This window comes from Choloepus didactylus, chromosome 16, assembly GCF_015220235.1.
Source record: "Choloepus didactylus isolate mChoDid1 chromosome 16, mChoDid1.pri, whole genome shotgun sequence".
NCBI lineage: Eukaryota > Metazoa > Chordata > Mammalia > Pilosa > Megalonychidae > Choloepus > Choloepus didactylus.
The window spans coordinates 71297471-71302999 of record NC_051322.1 but is presented as its reverse complement, the minus strand read 5'-3'; positions in this window follow the sequence as shown (position 1 = coordinate 71302999).

Sequence of the window (5529 nt, the reverse complement as noted above, 5' to 3'; positions counted from 1 at the left end):
ATTTGGTTGTCATCTTTGCCCTGAGAGCCATTTCCTAAAGTAATCCGGACAGCTCTGGGTTGTGATGAAACCAGACTGGCCTCTGGGCAGAACAGAAGCTTGCATGGGTGCCCATGTCTCCAATCCAGGGGTCCCTGAAGGATTCCAGTTATGTAGGAAGGGTCTTCGAAACTCAAACCATTGACTACCCATCCAATAAGAAGGAAATTGATTTCTTTATCTCAGTTTCTCTCTGTCTAGAATATGTTCTGTTCACACATGCAGAGTTTAGCCCAATTTAATTCTTTGAAATTAATTTTTTCTTCATTTTCCCTCATATGTGCCTGAAGTTAAAGGTCTAAAATTTCCCTTGAAAATGATGCTGCAGATTGCAACCATATCCAGCATGAAGGAGAACAGTTCCTTGGAAAGGTAGTCTGTAGTGTTTTTAGTAAAATGATCTATAAACTGAAATGTAACAGAAACTCAAAAATGGCATGTGCCCTACTTTAGTCCAGGCAAGGCATTGGTCAGATAAGCTCTCTCTTTTGGTTCAGAATCCTAAATTACTTTATTTTCATTTAGATTTCTCAGTTTGCTTTTTATGAAAACATATTCATAGTACTCACGTTTGCAGAGTTGGGAGTGTCTTCCTACAAGAGTAGTTTGTTCAGTAGTATCTTAGTTTGCCAGAGCTGCTGTCAGAAACTAGTTTTGTCTTAACAATGGGAGTATGGTAGCATGAAGTTGAAATTTACAACAAATGTGAATGTGAGTTAAGATAACTCATCAGAGTTCCTCTAACAGCTGAATTTCTCTAGTAGCCAAAGGCTTCTCAAAATGTAGTATGTATAGGAATCACCCACAGATCTTGTTACAATGCAGACTTGGATGCAGGATGTCAGATGGAGTCTGGGACATTGGCTTTCCTGGGCCACATTTAAGTAGCAAAATGCCCCAAAACTAGTAAAGATGAAAATAAAACATTATTGGGAAGGTGAGGAGCAGGGAGTGTATAGCTTCAATTTGAAAATGTAGTAGTATAAAATCATGAAAAACATGTGGACAAAGTTTGAGCCAAGTGGCATCATAACACAGTGGTATCTGTGGAAAATTTCCTAAATAAAAGCCTTTGTTTACAAATCAGGTTGGACAGTAAACTTTCACTCTTAGTCAAACTATCAGTTCATGCTTTACACAGTCTTGTGATCACACTTCTTGAACCATGAGGGCACACAGTACGGATGAGGATAACAAGTCAGAATATTGGAAACAAGGACTTTCCTGAAAACGTTGAGACACACAACCCCAGAAATCTGCTTTCAGGGTTGATGCATGTATGCTGTTCTACAGTAGGATCGCTGTGATTTCTGAACATATACAAACACTTTAAAATTCATTTCATTTCTTGGAGATCATTTTTGCCTCTTCTTTCCAGGGGATCCTGACGTCTTTCTCCCTCCCTCTCTCCCTCTCTCTCTCTCTCTCTCACACACACACACACACACACACACACACACACACAAGACACTACCCTTCCCTCAGGACAGCCTATCCCCTTCTACCTCAGGATGCAAGACTAGAGGGGTCTAACCAGGCAGAAATGATAATTTACAGATTGTCATCATCAACACCAACACAGGCACAGGTCTTGGGAATGGCAACATTTTTGAAGCTGAACTAGAACCATGTGAAAATAAGGCAGCCCAGTCCACCGCCAAAAAGTGGCAGCGCAATTTGGAAATTATGTTGGGAAGCAGCTCAGGTTTACTTAAAAGAAAACAAGAGCTTTGACAATGAATGATCAGCTGAAGAGGCTGAACTTGCTAACGGGGTCCAATTGGTTCATCCCGCACTCTTACCATGCAGACGCTCCTCCAATGTCAACACCTTCTCCTGCTGTGTTAAGTTTGTCTGTTTTTGAAATATGCTTCTAATTGTTCACTCACAATTCCAGTAGAAGTGACTTTATTTTTCTTCTTACACAGAAATCAACAGGCAAGAGAAAGAAGTATTTCTTTGGCTAATGTTCTGCTGGTATGGGGTTTTCTGAACTTATTTTGACCTGGTAGGCTTTTCAGCTGGCTGATGTTTTGATGGTTCAGTACTATGGATACCAAATGGAAGATGGAGACATATCATAACAGAAGCATGGAACACTGGGGAGATAGCCAGGAAGGGCTGTTCAAGTGAGTTCAATTAAATTAATGTTTTAGTGTTCTCTAGTATTACTGTTGTTACCAAGGAAAGCTCAGAGAAGCGGTGGAATAAATAGTTACCTCCACCAAGGGATATGAGAAGAATTTTAAGCCCAACCCAAGCCAGTCCAGATATGCACATGGTACCTGACAGTGGTTCTTTGAAATAGGGCATGACTTCTGAAGGGCAAGGTTAAAATACACATATCAATACCTGCTAACATTCAAGCAACACATTCATCGCACTAGTGATTGTAGCTTATACACTGTTTGGGTTTCATAAAGTGCCAAATGCAATATACCAGGAATGGGTTGGCTTTTACAATGGGGATTTATTAGCTTACAAATTTACAGTTCTAAGGCTGTGAAAATGTCCCAGTTAAGGCATCAACAGGACAATACCTTCTCTGAAGACTGGCTACCAGTGAGCTTGGGTCCTCTGTCACATGAGAAAGCACATGACAATACCTGCTGGTCCTTCTCTCCCAGTGTGCCAGTTTGAAATTGTTATGGACCCCAGAAAAGCCATAATCTTTTAACTCAATCTTAGGGTGGAACTTCTTGACTGAGTGTTTCCGTGGAGGTGTGACTCACCCAACTGTGGGTGATATCTTTGATTATATTATTTCCATGGAGGTGTAGACCCTGCCCACTCAGGGTGGGTCTTGATTAGTTCACTGGAGTACTTAAGAGAGCTAAAAGGCTCACACAGACACTTGGAGATGCTTGGACATGCAGACAGAACGACATTTGGAGAGGCTAAACTAAGAGATGAAGCCCAGAGTTTGCCCTGGAGAAACTAAGATAGGAGCCCCAGTTGCTTAAAGAAATGCCCTGAGAAAAAGAAGCAAGGACACACAAGAGCTGAGAGAGAGAAGCGAAGACAGAAGTCCAGAGACATTTTGGAAAAAGTCATTTTGAAACACAACCCAGGAGTAAAGGACCAGCAGACACCTGCCACATGCCTTCCCAGCTGACAGAGGTGTTCTGAACACCACTGGCTATTCTTCATTGATGGAATCCTCTTGTTGATGCGTTAGTTTGGACACTTTTTATGGCTTTAGAGCCATAAAATTGTAGCCTAATAAATCTCCTTTTAAAAACCAGTCCATTTCTGGTATTTGCATGATGCAGCATCAGCAAACCAGAACACCTTGGTTTTGTTGCTTCTGGTTTCAGTGACTTCCTTTTTCAGCTTTTGTAGGTGTGTCTTTGTTTTTCAGCTTCTCTGGGGCTTTTTCCGTGAACTTCTCTTGATTTCATCTTTCAGCTTCTGTATGTGTTTTATCCTCTCATAAAAGACTCTAGTAAGAGGATCAAGACCCACCTTGAATTGGGTAGGTCACATCTCAATTGAAACAACCTAATCAAAAGGTCCCACCCACAATTGGTGTGCACCCACAAGAATGGATTAAAAGAACATGGCCTTTTCTGGGGCACGTAACAGCTTCAAACTAACACAACACAAAGGTGGTCTTTTCAGAGACTGGTGCACAAGACAACATGGTTTTACAGGTGGTGGGATGGGGCTGGGAGGATGCGAGGATGCTCTTGCAGGTCAGCATCAAAACAATGGCCTTCAGGGGAAAGTGCATATATGAGGTAAAGACATTCGTTCAATCATTAGAAAAGAGGCTTAATAAATCAATATCCCTGGAGTAGTGATATGGTGATTTAAATTTATCCATCATTATAAAAGATTGTACCTCTATTTTTCACACCCTACCCTTATAAAATTAAAGAAGAGTGGGTTTAGTTAGCTTTTATAAATACATGCATGTTGTAAGAAAATTACAATAGAGCTGGTGAGGAAATCACAAGAGAAGAAGCAATGAAGAGTTGGCGTGGGATGAAAGCAGCTTAAAAATAATACACAAAACTCACGCCTTGCAGTCCTTCAGAGCTGGAAGAAATATGCCAAAAAATTGCTTCTGAGCTTTTTGGCCAATGACTAAAAGAGTGAAAGAATAGTTATATGATTTGAAATGTCTGAAAGATAGCACCAATTAGTTGGTCTGTGACTGCCTGCTGATAAAGAGAGCACAAAGCAGTTTCTTCTTCATGGAGAAGACACTGAGATTAGAAAGCAGTACCAATCCCTGCAGTAAAGATGGAGCAAAGAGCTACATGACGTCCTTCCCATAAACTCTCTCAAAGCAGACAAAGCTGAGCAAAGTGAATGTAATTTCACAAGGTGGGGGGGGGGGGCAGCAAGGTGGTCAATATATGCAGATTTCAACTAGTCAACATAATCTAAGAATAGATTTTACAGTTTCTAAGAACATACATGGATTGAAAATTCTATAAACAACCATTTTCACAATGTGGTTTAGTTAGGTAGAGAAAGACAGAGGGTGATTCAGATTTATACCTGAAATTACTTGGCATGTGGTATGTTGTATACTATAAGGCTGTTAAAATGCAAAGCCACAGGCTTTCGCTGGGTTGAAAAAAGAGGCAGAAGTGGGTTTTCCTGTAAAAATGGAGGAGTCTGAGGAGAACAGACACCTGGGCACAGGTCATCACCAGATCTCCACAGATGAGGACCAGGGGACAACATGGAGACAAAGCCACAGTATCCTCAAGAGGTAATTTCATTTCACTCTGGTAGATGCTGGAGGGGTTGCCTAGTGGCCCAAATTCTGGGCTGTAAAGCAGGGCTTTTAAAGTGGCTACAGCAACTGAAACTTCTACCCACATAAAACCTTACAGGAATGTCCAATAGCCATCCCAGCACTTAAGGTGGCTGCTCCCCACCCAGCATGGGGTCTGCACCCTCAGCCACGCCCTGGTGTGTTCCGAGGGTTTCCATGGCACTCCCCGGGGCACCTGAGAGCAGGGCAGGTGTAAAGAACCCCACAGCACACTCCAAAGAGCTGTTTCTTTTTAGGTTAACAGTTAGAAAACTACCAGAAATCTTTACAATTAAGAATAGTCATATACCCAACTTGTAATCAGAAAAAAAAAATCAATAATGCACTCATGGATTATATAATACTATGCCATAAAATTCCTTATGCAGTCACCAAGACACATGGTTGCAAAGTGAATGTACAGACAAATGAAAGAGTTAAGTTACCATGTACGGTTGTTAACTCTGAGACAATAAAATGTTGATGTGTGTCTACTCAAAATGATGTAATCTGATAATATTGCCAAAAGACTCTCCAAGTCTGATTACTGACATAAAAACCCACCCCCTTTTATCTTGTCATCCTCTAAGAATGATGAAAGAGAATATGTACATCGAGGTCATCCAAAAGAACTACTTAATCCTTAAAAAAATAATTTTTAAAGTTAAAAAAGAAAAAGTATTTCTGAACCCATTACTGTTTGACCCCACCGGAAGTGG